General features: G+C 36.1%; 1 long non-coding RNA gene across 1 annotated transcript in view; it reads right to left on the minus strand.

The window, feature by feature from the left end:
* Positions 1-3,887: 3,887 nt before the first annotated feature.
* LOC108699676 overlaps positions 3,888-14,547 on the minus strand; it is a 44,821-nt gene continuing 34,161 nt past the window's right edge. The window contains exon 8 of the long non-coding RNA XR_001932850.2: positions 3,888-4,143. This is a non-coding gene — a long non-coding RNA (uncharacterized LOC108699676). The remainder of the gene's footprint in view (positions 4,144-14,547) is intronic.

Consider the following 14,547-nt stretch of genomic DNA (forward strand, 5'->3'; position numbering starts at 1 on the left):
TTTGGTGAAATTCGACTAGGGAATAGTTGAAAAAACATGAATCAAATTTGATCTGAATTCAATTCGAGTTTGCAGGGCGATCCCATTCACCCAAGTTTTCCCCATTATATTTTTTTTAAAAATTAAAATTTTAACTAGAATTTTTCGAAGTTTATGGGAGTTTTTACAAAATCCCATGAACTCTAAATTCGACCCTTGATAAATCTGCCCCTTACTGTTCATCATGAAAAAGTCCCATTTTAAATTTTTGTACAGAAACATAACATTAAAAAAAACACAATGGTCACACACCACCAGCAATTACATAATTTCAAGGCTCTCAAGACTAATCATGGATTGTACTAAATACTCACAAAAAAATATAATTTAATAAGCAATAAAACAACAAAAAACACTGATACAAAACTTCCCCATCTAAAAGCTGTCAAGGTCATGTAAAAGTCATCGGGAGTCGTCCTTTTTCAACTGTTAAATATTTCTTTAATTTGAGCTTTTAGAGGTTTTTGGGGGATTTTCATTTGTAGTTCCATGAGGATTTCGAGGTTTTCGAATTAGTATTCCACATTTTTATTTGTTTATACTTTTTATATTAGGCTGTTTCAATAAATTACTTGGCATTCGTGGTTTTCAACTCAGCAACCCTATGATTAAACTAGATACATAAATTGCATAGACAGATAGAGTCACTAGTGACATTCTTCGTTTTCAAAGAGAGCTGCTGAGCTAAAGCCTGCCTCGCTGTAAAATACTGTCTATCTGCTAATATCTCAGAAGCTACTAAAAATAAAAAATCAATATAAATTGCAAAATTGCTCAAAATAGACATTCATGCAAATATAAAGTTATTTAAAATATAACAAACAGTTTGTCACTCAGTACAATGAGATAATTGGTAAAGGATCTGAGTTATTTTTCAAGGCACGCTATGATTCCTCCCTTACCATCAGCCCCGAAACATTTCTAGGAAATTTTAAAAAAAAATCATCCAATGTAAATTGATTCTGTTCCACAGAGCTAATTGTAACACTTGTAAACCTCTTAGAAAACACAGTAATCAACAAGAAAACTGAAGTTTAAGGCCCTGTTTGTTGTTGAAGCAAAGATCATTTTACTTATCTCTGTTTCAGTAATGGAATAATTACATAATTATCTTTATCTAAAACATCAGAACATCATATTCAGTGTTTGGTTTCCCCTCAGTATCCATAGTCTAGTCTATAGTTTGAGAGTAATAGGGAGTCACAATAGGGATCTGGAATGCCCTCAGTCAGGTAACAGAGAGCTCAGTTTACTACGTCAACTTTCAACCATCACTAGTATAGAGAGAGAGAGAGAGAGAGAGAGAGAGAGAGAGAGAGAGAGAGAGAGAGAGAGAGAGAGAGAGAGAGAGAGAGAGAGAGAGAGAGAGATGTTCAGCTACATGTGGTTCCTTTCTTTGTACAGGTGCACATTCATTGGCAACATAGGTGGCCCAACACAATCCTCACCACTGGGATTTTATAGCCTTCCCAATTGATGTACCCTAACTAGGTATCAAGCTAGTAGAAAGAAGCATACCAAAAGAAAAAAAAGAGCGAATTTGAAAGGCACAGTGAGAACTTTTTAACTTACCCTGAAACATTGTGCACAGCCTTTTGTAAATGAATAAGACTCTATCCCCCATATGTAATAAAAATGACTAAGTTTGCCCAGAAGCACACATAGCAACCAATAAGATGCTTGCTTTTAAACAGCTGACCAGTAAATGCTCTCTGCTGATTTTTTTTTTTTATGGGTTACTGCTCCTGGGCAAACATAGGGCTTTTTATTACATAACCCCTTATGCCTTGCACCTTTCCTCTATGTGTTGCCCTATGTTCCTTTTTACTAGAATATGAACATACAGTACATGCAGGAGGCCATACGCTGTTGGAAGTGGGAGCACCACCAAAACAGTTAAAGCTGGGCATTAGTAATCTATGGGCAGGCCCGGATTTGTGGAAAGGCCACCTAGGCCCGGGCCTAGGGCGGCAGGATTTTAGGGGGCGGCATGCTGCCCAACCACACCCACATTTGTTCAAAAACACTGGGGATGCGCTGGAGAGACAATAATTTTTTTAATTTTCTGGCGCCAATCCCCATTGCTCCTGTCACCCTGGAGGCGACAGGGGTGACGAACAGTAGTGGGCCTAGGGGCGCCCACTATGTAAATCCGGCCCTGTCTATGGGGTGTGCTTTAACATTTTCTGCTTTATGCCCCTTATCAATGAGGACATGTTTTTTGTCTCTATACACAGGTCACTGAGCGTGCAACCTGGTTAGTAGTGATCTGTATTTTCCTGTATTTGAGAAACTTTAAAGGAGAAGGAAAGGTTAAGACTAAGTAAGCCTTATCAGAAAGGTCCATCTAAATATACCATTAAACCCCCAAAGTAATGCTGCTCTGAGTCCTCTGTCAAAAGAAACACAGCATTTCTTTCCTTCTATTGTGTACACATGGGCTTCTGTATCAGACTTTCTGCCTTCAGCTTAAACCTCATTGCCCTGGGCAAGAGCATGCTCAGTTTGCTCCTCTTCCCCACCCCCTCCCTTCTCTACTGTAATCTGAGCCCAGAGCAGGGAGAGACTCAGGCAGGAAGTGATGTCACACCATGTTAATACTGCAGCTCCTATCCTAAACAAACAGAGAGTTTCTAGAGCTTTTTACTCAGGTATGGTAAAACATTCTACAGAATAAATATAGCATTCTAGCTTGCACTATTGCAGCTAATCTATTGGCAATAAAATGCCTCCGTAGCTTTCCTTCTCCTTTAAGTAGGGCAGATTTACTAAGGGTCGAATATCGAGGGTTAATTAACCCTCGATATTGGACTAGGAACTAAAATCGTTCGACTTCGAATATCGAAGTCGAACGATTTAGCGCTAATCCTACGATCGAACGATCGAATGATTATTCGTTCGATCGAACGATTAAATCCTTCGAATCGAACGATTCGAAAGATTTTAATACAACGATTGAAGGAATATCCTTCGATCAAAAAAATTCAGGCAAGCCTATGGGGACCTTCCCCATAGGCTAACATTGACTTCGGTAGCTTTTAGCTGCCGAAGTAGGGGGTCGAAGTTTTTCTTAAAGAGACAGTACTTCGATTATCGAATGGTCGAATAGTCGAACGATTTTTAGTTTGAATCGTTCGATTCGTAGTCGTAGTCGAAGGTCGAAGTAGCCCATTCGATGGTCGAAGTAGCCCAAAAAACACTTCGAAATTCGAAGTTTTTTTAATTCGAATCCTTCACTCGAGCTTTGTAAATGTGCCCCCAAGCATCATAGGTAAGAAATATTTCCCTATTGCTGGGATAAAATCACAGCTTTATCCTTGGGGCATTCACTAACATCGTCACCCAATTTCAGCCAGAGACTAAGCCTTAGGAACTCCCAGAATTGACCTTTTTTATCAAACGGTTAGTTATACAGTATGTCCTCCCACTGTCCGAACGTACTCTTTTTTTCATGAATTGGATAAAATATAATGCCTTTATAAAATTAATTTGAAATGCTTTAATAAAAATATATCTGTTGATTTTATGTTTTTTTTTGTAACGGGAACAGTCTGGTCCACCAAGGGCAAATAGCAAAAGCAAGGACATTACGGTTTATTTCTAAAACAGCAAGCAGAATTTCTAAGTGCATGCATTCAATAATGACAAAGGGGAATTAAGACATTTCAAGCAGTGTAAGATTATTCCAGCATTTTTGTTCCATGCTTAGAGGACCTTTATCTTGGTGTAATCCACAGAATATATTTTACAAGCAATCTATGAAATGAAAATAATAATAACAAGTAAAAGAACTAGTATAGAAAACAATTACATTAACTGAGCACTGAAAATAGATGGATCAAACTGAGTCACTGTGAAAAGCTCATTTTATTAATTTGCATAATCATATAAGTTTCAGTCATGAGGAAGAATAAGAGGCTTGTTAAGTATTAAATGCCATCAGGGATAATCTTTTTTAACACAGATGATAAAAAATACATATATATATATTGTATATAAGGAGAGTTTCAAGGAGATGATTCCCAGAGGTCAGAAGCAGGTTGTTCCCAGCCTTCTCCCATAATCCATTTAAGACTGAATTCTCGAAAATATTCCAGACGATGACTGCAAAACAATTTGGAATAGTAATATAAACTCTTTCAGCATTAATATAGCTTATAACAAAAAAAAAAGGAATTGTAGCATGCTGAATTAAAGAACATTCTGTGCACAAAAATGCACTTGAGCTGGCATAAAAGTTTACAGAAGTCGCAAGAATTGGAGTTACCGGTAATGCCGAAACTGTTTTTGATTAGCATTTTAAACAAATTCATGTAGTATTAATGTTAAGGGGAATTTCATTTTAAACTGAAGAGATTCGCATCGTGCCAGACAGCTTTGTTAAGCTGTTCCTTGAAAATTGCAGTGCTACCATCTTGTTTTCAGACAGGCAAGGAAAAGAATAGAAATAAGATATTTTATACCACAGAAGGATAATGTTGGAGGGCAAGATGCAGCAAGTTTAAAAATACAACACACAAAACTTTAGAGAAGTAACTTCAAGTGAAATCCTAACTTGATTAACTATTGATCAACTTTCCAAAAATACTCTAGATATTTGGGGGGAAAAAATGGATAGTTATATTTTTACCCTTTGTTCAAACTTAACACACAGTACTTACAATCCCATCAGCTATTTCCTCTGGAGGTACTGGATACAAGGCTTCATATATTCTTCCAATACCAGAGCCATTGAATAGCATAGGAATTCATCATGTTAACATCAGGTGAAAAATAGCTCCAAGGAATAACGGCACTGCCATGCCATTTACCCCAGTCAGATGTAGTATCCACATTGAACTTAAAAGGATACTGTCATGGGAAAATTTTTTTTTCAAAATGAATCAGTTAATAGTGCTGCTCCAGTATAATTCTGCACTGAAATCCATTTCTCAAAAGAGCAACAGATTTTTTTATATTCAATTTTGAAATCTGACATGGGGCTACAAATTTTGTCAATTTCCCAGCTGCCCCTGGTCATGTGACTTGTACCTGCACTTTAGGAGAGAAATGCTTTTTTCTTCTCAACTGAATGTGTCTCAGTGGGACATGGGTTTTTACTATTAAGTGCTGTTCCTAGATCTACCAGGCAGCTGTTATCTTGTGTTAGGGAGCTGCTATCTGGTTATCTTCCCATTGTTCTTTTGTTTGGCTGCTGGGGGGAAAACGGGAGGGGGGTGATATCACTCCAACTTGCAGTACAGCAGTAAAGAGTGATTGAAGTTTATCAGAGCACACGTCACATGACTTGGGGCAGCTGGGAAATTGACAATGTGTCTAGCCCCATGTCAGATTTCAAAATTGAATATAAAAAAATCTGTTTGTTCTTTTGAGAAATGGATTTCAGTGCAGAATTCTGCTGGAGCAGCACTATTAACTGATTCATTTTGAAAAAAATTTTTTTTCCCATGACAGTATCCCTTTAAATTCCAGCTCTTTCTAATGCAAAGGAATGTTATTTTAAGGTTTAATATCATCATGTTTATTTAAGAAATTATAAGCCTATGAATATAGGAACTCTGGCTTCCAAATCAAAATTTGATAACACAGAAACCCCTAATAAACCCATCACAGTTAACTGTTTCTTCAAAAAGTATGAATAAATGCCATTTTCTATGCTGCAATCCAGCTGGTTAACAATTCGTGTTCTGCATCATTTGAAATCCTGGCAAGGGAGGAGGGACTAAACACTGATGTTACAAATTGTTACAATTTCTCCACAGCTAACAGACAGCATGCAGGAACTACATAACCCAGAATGCATTGCAATGTGATGTTCTGTTCCTTAATGAAATCACGTGTACAGGGAATTGTGGGGTTTGGAGGATGCAGGCTGAGGACAGATGACTGCTGATACAATGTAATAGTAGTCAGCCAGCTCAGCAAAGTAGTCAGAAAGATCAGCAGGAGAGCAGGGGGCTAGGCTTAGGGAACTGAAAAGTCTGCATATTTTTAAATTGATGTGTATTGCAAAGTTGCTTGAAATTATGTTTACTTTTTAAAAAGCTTAAGTTATGTTTTTTTGGAGTTCCCCTTTAAAAAAACACCTTTTCTCACCTTGTCAAAAGGAGAACCTTTGGCTAATCTACACATAAATAGAGAGGCATTGTTTAGACATTACAAATCAGAACTCTTATTTAAATAATCAATATTTTTTTCTAAGTTGGACAAAATAACATACCTAAAGCCTTATTTCATTAAAATCTTGTTAACGCTTCAGACAGATAAAATTAGTGCTGTCTAATGTAAGGTTGAAAGCTGATCCAGTTTGCATAATATGGTGCAGGTATGGGATCAATTAACCAGAAACCAGTTATCCAGAAAGCTCCGAATTATGGGAACACCATTTCCCATAAACTCCATTCTATTCAAATAATTGCATTTTTTTTTAAAAAAATGTCCTTTTTCTGTGTGATAATAAAACAGTAGCATGTATTTGACCCTGTCTAAGATTTAAGTAATCCTTATTGGAGGAAAAACAAGCCTGTTGTAATGTTTACATGATTTTTTAGTAGCCTTAAGGTATAAAGATCCAAATTATGGAAAGATCAGAAAACCCCGAGCATTCTGCATAATAGGTTCCATATACCTGTATATATATATATATATATATATATATATATATATATATATATATATATATATATATTTATATATAATACAAAGGTCTTTATTCTGCATTAAAAATGGATTTGACCACATCCAAAGTGAATGTAAAAAGTGAGTGTTTTACTGTAACATAAGAGCTGGAATTTATTTTATCAGGCTGAGATGCAAAGAACTCTCACACTTAGATCAAGGAGCACCAAATCCCATTATTTAAAAATGCTGGCCGTTTGATTTGATCACACTTCTTCAACCCAATCATATGAAAGTACCAGAATACTAGATTTGCAAACTTTTCCTTTTTTGGTCCATTGCTAAACACAAATGAAATGTCCCAGATGTTTTTTTTTCAATAAATATTGGACTGTATAAATACGAATGTAAATACATTTTACCCCAATATATTGATGTTTTTGGACTTTAAAATCTTTTTGTTGCTCCATATATGGAATTTTTATAATAAAAGTGACTGGATGCCATAAAGAAAGTGAATAAAGTCATATGGCACGGCAGGATATAAAGCATCAGTAAAATTAAATTTAGGAAAATCATGGCAGACTTTTTGTTTTATACAGGCTTAAAAGGCTCTTCAAATAATATAGATGGCAACCTTCATGCAGCTTTTTATCTGCAGGCAGTACTGTGTCAAAGTCTTATAGGCCCCATGTTCAATACTCTAGACTGTAGGATAGACTAAACAGTTTTGCAAGTAAAGGCGAATCAAAGGGCATATTTTACCACCATACCCAAGAACAAGAACTCCATTCTTTATAAAATCTGCAATCAATGCACCCTGAGGGCTTATGCTGAGAATTACAATGTTCTTTTTATTACGATAACTATGTTGTTTTTGCTTAGCTAGTGACTGGAATGTACGTGCCCTGTTATCTCTGCATAATATTTCTTTAGAACTAATACCCTTGCTTCTTACTTTGATGTGTTTGATTATGCTGTATGTTTTCCTGGAGATGGGTTATCTCTATTGACATTTATATTCCTTGGTTATTGCATTAAATATTGATTTAATGTAAACTCTAGTTTCTCCCATATTACCCTTGGGTGAGGGCAACATCTCCTGCAGTGCCATTAGCTGATAAACGACTCTGAATTGGCTATACGGTTGCATAGATACCCAGAGACATCAAATAATTTATTAATTTATATATTTAATGACAATCTCTCCAGAATTTTTAAGATCTAGTAAAAATATGATATGGTACTTTAGCACCAGATTATCAGACTGCTTTACAGCTATCTGATGACCAGTGCTGAGCCTAAACCATTTTACAGGTATAGGATCCGTTAAGATCTGAATTACGGAATGGTCTCCCATATAGAATCCATTTTATACAAATTATCCAGATTTTTAAAAATTATTTCCTTTTTTTCTCTGTAATAATAAAACAGTAGCTTGATCTCAACTAAGATATAATTCATCTTTATTGGAAGTAAAACCAGCCTATTGGGTTTATTTAATGTTTACATCATTTTCTAGTGGACTTAAGATATGAAGATCCAAATTACAGAAATATGCCTTATCTGGAAAACCCCAGGTCCCGAGCATTCTGAATAAAGTCCCATACCTGTAATATAAATGTAATAAAATTAAGTATTGGGGATTGTTTATAAATACAGGGAACATTAGTACCTGGAGAGAAAACCACAGCAGCCAATCAGTGATTATCTTTTTTTTCAGCCAGTTGCAGAATGATTCAAAGAAGGCAAACATCTGATTGGTTGCCATGGGTTACTACCCAGGTACAAATTTTACCAGTGTTTACAAATGAACCCAACTATTTTTAACAATACATCAAGGAACCTGTGGTTTTACAAAAATATTATCAATTGAAATTCAGCATGGAAGTGGGAATTATAGGAACCCATCTAATGTTAAGGAGTTTTTCACACAGCATCTGTAGCTGGAGAGGGAAAAGGATGCTTCAGAGCCAAACTCATTTTAAATGAATGTGATAATAAGGTGAAGACAGAAATAGAAAAGAAAAAAAGAAGACATATAACATTTTTTTACACCTAGGTGGAATGAATCATTTACGTTGAATAAAAGCAAGGCATGTTGGCATCAGGCAATAGATTTAGCAGAATCAGAGACAGGCAAAATGTTACATACAGAAAGAAGAAGTATTAATGGTACATTCAGCTATAGGTACAGGTTTGCTATAGGTTTGTTTGGGGATACTGAAGGTAGTGGTCAGTCCCCATTCAACGAAGATGCATATGGCTAACACTGGATTGTTTTTGCTGTAGAAACAATCTCTGTAGATACTTGCAGCTATTGTATTGAAATAAAATGGGCATTCATTGCAGGATGTTTATTGAGGTTAGTGTGCAGTACTTGTCCTTCACAACTAAAGAGATGTAGATAGCATTTCATAGGAATTATTAACTGACAGCTGGTCAGGGTGAAAAGTGAAAAAAAAGCATCAAACAGGGGGAGCAGGAGGAGATGTGCAGGCACCCCCTCTACCCATCCCCTAACTTGAGCACCAATCAGACATGTACGTTTCCTCGCTCCTTCTGCCACGGTGAAGGGATCTCCAGGTGTGAGCAGCCATGCTGGGGCACAATGAGTTAATGCCGCAACTCGCTCATTATGCACATGCATGTGACGTCAGATTATAAGGCACCACCTACATCAGCCGTTATTATGCGAATGCTCACTGCACAAAATTGCCACCAGCATTGGGAATTGCTCTTGGTGTGGGTGTCCTGCTAGCCCTGGCGGGGACAATTTTTTTAGAAAAAGAACTACTGTTTCCCCAACTGGACTATGGGCTCTATTAGCCTGCACCTTTGTTAGGAAACTATTTAAAGGGGTGGTTCACCTTTAAGTTTACTTAGTATGTTATAGAATGGCCAGTTCTGCACAACTTTTCAGCTGGACTTCACTTTTGCTTCTTTATAGTTTTTGAGTTCTTCTTCTTCTAATTTTTTCCATCTTTTAAATGGGGGTCACTGACCCAATCTGAAAACAATCGTTCTGTAAGGCTACACATTTATTGTTATTGCTACTTTTTATTTCTTGTCTTTATATTTAGGCCTCTACTATTCATATTCCAGTCTCTTATTCAAATCAATGCATGGTTGTTAGGGTAATTTGGACCCTGGCAACCAGATGGATGAAATTGCAAATTGGAAAGCTGCTAAATAACTCAAAAATCACAAATAAAAAATGAAAACCAATTGGACATTGTCTTAAAATGTCACTCTATACATCATACTAAAAGTTAATTTGAAGGTGAACAACCCCTTTTGAGAGTAACAGGTGCCCTTTAATAAATTACCCATTGTGCATTGTAATGCCTTACATTACTAAAAGAAATCTGACTCCACAAGGGCTGGTCTAGCAGTACGTTTATAACTGGGTTGTTGCTGGGCCATGTCCCTAATTTTATTAAGCTTTTCTAATAAAAGGGGCTACATGTTTGCTACAGGAGGTAGCATTTAATGGTCACCTAATAAAAGCAAACATTTTATTGGATGATTTGAGGGAAATGTTTGCTTATATTAAAGTATATTAAAATAAAGTTGTCCTAATCACTTATGGTAGTTCATTCATAAAACATAACTGGTAAAGTGGCGATATATTTTTCCACATGTATATTCTCACAGTGCAAATTAATTCAAAGTATTTGTATGTATTGGATGTTCAAGATTTGATATCTACTATCTGTTATTATATTGTCTTAGCTATTCTAAGACAGAACAGGGTCACTTTTATTAATTACACACTACATATTCATATTTATTCATTTTGAGCCCATACATCTTTTTGTACAGAGTCATATGGTGCTGGTCCTAGGTGGCATAGACTGGCATTCTAGCTTCAATTAAGACCATTACTGAAAAGATGTTAGACCCCTTCTCCATTAAGAATATGTTAAGGGAACTAGTAAGACTCCAGACCAGCTTTCTATTTTGCTTTGTAGCACCTTTAGTTTCCCTCTCCAGAGGAAAGCCTTGTATAAATCCATTAGGATGAAACCAAGAAGTAGAAACCACATAATGCATTTATTGCATTGCCATCATATGGAAGAATGTAGTAAATGAAAGTAATTAACACAAAATATATGGGCAATGCAAAAAATTATTATTTTGTATGATTAACTTTTCTTTTGAGCAGATTAAATTTAGGTTTAAAAGTTTAGGTTAAAGTGCAGGGCCAAAACAACTACACATAAAGTCTTATTTATCAAATATTAAAATTGTGAATTTCAGAGATTCTTTTTAATAGAATAAACTCCAAATGTTACCAAACTTGAATGTTTGTTAATTTATTAAAAAAGCATGAATGTGTCAAATGCAGACTCTACCCATGAACAGTCAAAAAAAAATTAGAAAACCCATAAAATGCATATGTACATTTTGCCTAGGACAACTAATGTTGACTTCTACTTGAACTGCCAAGCTTATAGATGCTGAATTTTTTCATATTTGTGCCACTTAATAATTATTGAACATTTGAGTTCTGTAAACATTAATTTTGAGCTGGGGAATTTTTGTGCAACAAATTTTGAATTGTAGAAAAAATGGGAGACAGTTTACAACAGTCACATTCTGACCTTGCTAAGCTCTTGAAGGGGTCCAATTTAAAATTAATAACTCTTTTACTAGAGCAGTGAAGGAATTAGAGGTAGGCAAACATGCTTTGTGTGCAACTGGAGGGGTGCATTTTGGAGTTGTTCCATGGAAGAAGAAAGATGATGTGAAGCAGAACAAGCAATAGGTGAGTTGGGTGGTCTATAAGTAACGGAACAAGTGGGTGGTGAACAACAGGAAGGGTATCAGGCCAAGTTGTATTGCCTTGAGTACTGATACTACTTGGTCCAGCTCTGCGTCAAAAGACAGATTTTGCTTCATGGGCTCAGTGGGTTTTTTTTTTAAACACTACTATTTCAATATATAATAAGCCAAATATGCTTCAAAAGTCACAATCCATCTATGTTTTGTTCCACTTATTTCATTGCAAAAATAGAAAACACAGCTGCAAAATATTATATAAATATTCCTGACATTGATTACTTGAAGCTATTTGGAATGGGTCGTCAGCTTCCCTTCTTCAAAATATAACGTCAACGAGACACTTGGGATGAATTCTGAACCTCTGATAGGGAAATCTAATTCCAGAGATCTAATCCTTTAACACTGCAATCAATCGTGCTGCATGGTGGCCCTTATGTCTTGAAGGATGAAGACAGCTTCAAATGAAAGTTTATTCATATTTTAATATCAAAGAAAACTCCCGTGACGGCTGCAATATGTCACTAAACTTTCAATATAAACCTCATCATTGCATAAAATCTTTGACATAAAATATAGATGTGAAGGGGACAAGCTGCCTCTGAACGGTAATTTGAGAAGGCTTGCCTGTTCATTTTGTAATTTGCTTTTTAAGGTTAAAATAACTCATGTTCATATTCCCAAATAAAAATCCGTGTTGGTAGGAGGAGGACCTATAAATTGGTTAATGATTTCCAGTAAAACACAAATAAAGTAGGAGTGAGAAAGCATGGCATTTAACTCCCAATATCAGTAGAAACTGCAGTTTATGCACTTATCTTATTTAACGGCATCTGGACACAGAAAGCCATTGTGTTTTTCTTTACTTTAGAGAACAAGTTACCTTTACCTGGCCTGTTAGTTCTTTATTTATAATATAGTACCTTGCTTTAACATTTTGTTGTGCTAAAACCTGGAATGAAAATAGATTTAATTGGAATTTTAAGTCACATCTACACAAATGATTCCATTTTCATGTCAAAGTTGAAAAATATCTAAATATGTCTTCGAAATTATTTACTAATATGAAAGTATTAAGTCTTCACTGTTGAATTGTTAAATCTGAAACACTCAGTAATGTTTTCCTAAGCAAGCCAGATGAGGGTCTCTCCATACATAGGACAGTACCAACTGTCCACTCCACTGTATAAGTCTACTCCAAAGGATAATTTCTGTTGGGGAATTCTAGCTCTCTGGGACCGCAGCCAGCCCCCTTGCCTCTCAATACTCCCCCAGTCTAATTCATGTGGTTAGTTTGGTGCATTCTCCACTACAGGAGACCACTGCAAGTGAAGGGGGTTGAGTGTGTGAATTAAGCTCTTCGTTCCTACATTTGCATTTTTTTCTGATATTCTTTATTATCATTTAGTGACTGGATCACATAGGGGACCTTTTCAGATCCTTTTGTCGTCCCCAGCATCATTTTACTAGGTGGGTGTTTGTTTATACAAACAAGAATTATCTGCAATGAATGAACAGACACTCAAATACCTTGCAATAAAACATGGATTTACAGATCCAAGAAAATATATTGACAGTTTCAAGTGCTTTGTATAAGTATTTACCTGCCTGGGTTTTCCGCATTTAGTGGTGTTAAATTCTGAATTAACATGGATTTGATTGGGCTCTTAATTCAACTTTAATTTACCTCGTAGTCTGTTATAGAATGTCCTGTTCCTAACAACTTTGCAACCAGTCTTCATTATTTATTTTTTAGAGTTTTTGAATGATTTGCCTTCCTTTTCTACTGTATATGATTCCAGCTTTCAAAAAGAGGTCACTGACTCCAGCAACCAAAAAACTCTTTTTTGTTATTGTTTCTTGTTTTATTCCTTTTCTTCCTATTTAGTCCCTCTCTTACTAATATTGCAATCTTTCATTCAAACCACTGCCTGGGCAATAAGGTAAACAAGGCCCTAGCAACTGGATAGCTGCTACAATTCCAACCTGGAGAGCTTCTGAACCAAAAGCCACAAACTGAAAAACCACAAAAACATTTAAAATAAAATTGCAAATCTTCTAAGAATATTAGTATTATACTAAGGTGAACAACCCTTTTAACACTTTGGAGGTGCAAAATATTATTGTTGTGACACAAAAGTTAATAAAACAAAGTATATTTACAGCTACTTTGAGTGGCAAGTATAGCTGCAAGTCTTTAGTAGTATATCTCTACCGGCTTTGCACATCTGGATCCTGCAGTTCCTGTGAGTTGCTCAGGCTCTATCAGGTTAGGTTGGTTTAAATATTGGCAAAGACTCTATGTGGGATTGAGGTCTGGCCTTTGAGTGGACCTTTCTAAAACATTCAGCTCCACACACACACCCACCACACAAAACTTCACTTCTGGAGGGGGGACGCAGTGTTAGGCGGAAGAACCTGTGGGTTTTTTTCCCAGTGCTCCGATCGGCCCATTCCAACCCTGAAAACATTCATGTTCTTGGTTCAAACCACTTTAGTGTATTTTTGCTGTGTGTTTAGGATCATTGTAATATTAAAAACTGAAACTCCACCCCAGTCTCAGGGTCGTATAATGAAGACTGATTGCAAAGTTGCTAGGAATAAGACATTCTATAACATACTAAGAGGTAAATTAAAGGTGAACCTTAAGGCACAGGAGTTGTGTCAGCTTGTAAGCAATACAAGATATTTTCCTGTAACATTTACACAGTCAAGTGGGAGAGGTAGCGATAAAAGGGGGCTCTATAAATAGTAAACTATGCAAAGTGATTATAAGCCTGGGAAAGTATGATCTACGCTCAGTAACAAGCAAAAAGAAACACAAATTGGCAGGTGCTGAGCTGTCAATCAGATGGGGGTATGGATCACATAGTGTGTCAAAGGAGACTCCCTCAGCCCGTTTTTCTATTGGACATTAAAGCTCCAATCTGCTCTAGGTATAAATCCTTTTATTCTGCACTACCCTACTATAAGTCAATACTGCAATATTTTTCTGTCAAATATTTGTCGCCTTTAAACTAATACTTTAGTTTTGGAAAGGCACGATTACATAACCTATAATATTTTATGCAGAATAAATTACTCCATTATTCAAAAGATGATGGG

This window comes from Xenopus laevis, chromosome 1L, assembly GCF_017654675.1.
Source record: "Xenopus laevis strain J_2021 chromosome 1L, Xenopus_laevis_v10.1, whole genome shotgun sequence".
In the NCBI taxonomy this organism is placed as follows: Eukaryota; Metazoa; Chordata; class Amphibia; order Anura; family Pipidae; genus Xenopus; species Xenopus laevis.